Source organism: Schistocerca piceifrons, unplaced genomic scaffold, assembly GCF_021461385.2.
Source record: "Schistocerca piceifrons isolate TAMUIC-IGC-003096 unplaced genomic scaffold, iqSchPice1.1 HiC_scaffold_936, whole genome shotgun sequence".
In the NCBI taxonomy this organism is placed as follows: domain Eukaryota; kingdom Metazoa; phylum Arthropoda; class Insecta; order Orthoptera; family Acrididae; genus Schistocerca; species Schistocerca piceifrons.
Genome location: NW_025729208.1, coordinates 6,851,285 through 6,852,783, shown reverse-complemented (window position 1 = coordinate 6,852,783; position 1,499 = coordinate 6,851,285). Strand labels below are relative to the sequence as shown.

Here is a 1,499-nt window from a genome sequence, read left to right as displayed (position 1 = left end):
TCCCTGGTTGATCCTGCCAGTAGTCATATGCTTGTCTCAAAGATTAAGCCATGCATGTCTCAGTACAAGCCGCATTAAGGTGAAACCGCGAATGGCTCATTAAATCAGTTATGGTTCCTTAGATCGTACCCACGTTACTTGGATAACTGTGGTAATTCTAGAGCTAATACATGCAAACAGAGTCCCGACCAGAGATGGAAGGGACGCTTTTATTAGATCAAAACCAATCGGTCGGCTCGTCCGGTCCGTTTGCCTTGGTGACTCTGAATAACTTTGGGCTGATCGCACGGTCCTCGTACCGGCGACGCATCTTTCAAATGTCTGCCTTATCAACTGTCGATGGTAGGTTCTGCGCCTACCATGGTTGTAACGGGTAACGGGGAATCAGGGTTCGATTCCGGAGAGGGAGCCTGAGAAACGGCTACCACATCCAAGGAAGGCAGCAGGCGCGCAAATTACCCACTCCCGGCACGGGGAGGTAGTGACGAAAAATAACGATACGGGACTCATCCGAGGCCCCGTAATCGGAATGAGTACACTTTAAATCCTTTAACGAGTATCTATTGGAGGGCAAGTCTGGTGCCAGCAGCCGCGGTAATTCCAGCTCCAATAGCGTATATTAAAGTTGTTGCGGTTAAAAAGCTCGTAGTTGGATTTGTGTCCCACGCTGTTGGTTCACCGCCCGTCGGTGTTTAACTGGCATGTATCGTGGGACGTCCTGCCGGTGGGGCGAGCCGAAGGCGTGCGACCGCCCCGTGCGTGCTCGTGCGTCCCGAGGCGGACCCCGTTGAAATCCTACCAGGGTGCTCTTTATTGAGTGTCTCGGTGGGCCGGCACGTTTACTTTGAACAAATTAGAGTGCTTAAAGCAGGCAAGCCCGCCTGAATACTGTGTGCATGGAATAATGGAATAGGACCTCGGTTCTATTTTGTTGGTTTTCGGAACCCGAGGTAATGATTAATAGGGACAGGCGGGGGCATTCGTATTGCGACGTTAGAGGTGAAATTCTTGGATCGTCGCAAGACGAACAGAAGCGAAAGCATTTGCCAAGTATGTTTTCATTAATCAAGAACGAAAGTTAGAGGTTCGAAGGCGATCAGATACCGCCCTAGTTCTAACCATAAACGATGCCAGCCAGCGATCCGCCGCAGTTCCTCCGATGACTCGGCGGGCAGCCTCCGGGAAACCAAAGCTTTTGGGTTCCGGGGGAAGTATGGTTGCAAAGCTGAAACTTAAAGGAATTGACGGAAGGGCACCACCAGGAGTGGAGCCTGCGGCTTAATTTGACTCAACACGGGAAACCTCACCAGGCCCGGACACCGGAAGGATTGACAGATTGATAGCTCTTTCTTGATTCGGTGGGTGGTGGTGCATGGCCGTTCTTAGTTGGTGGAGCGATTTGTCTGGTTAATTCCGATAACGAACGAGACTCTAGCCTGCTAACTAGTCGCGTGACATCCTTCGTGCTGTCAGCGATTACTTTTCTTCTTAGAGGGACA

The 1,499-nt window shown here is 51.0% G+C and overlaps 1 non-coding gene across 1 annotated transcript in view; it reads left to right on the top strand.

Moving 5' to 3' along the window:
* The window catches only part of LOC124771330, a 1,909-nt gene continuing 410 nt past the window's right edge, over positions 1-1,499 (top strand). Inside the window, exon 1 of the ribosomal RNA XR_007013348.1 lies at positions 1-1,499. This exon is cut by the window's right edge and continues 410 nt beyond it. This is a non-coding gene — a ribosomal RNA (small subunit ribosomal RNA).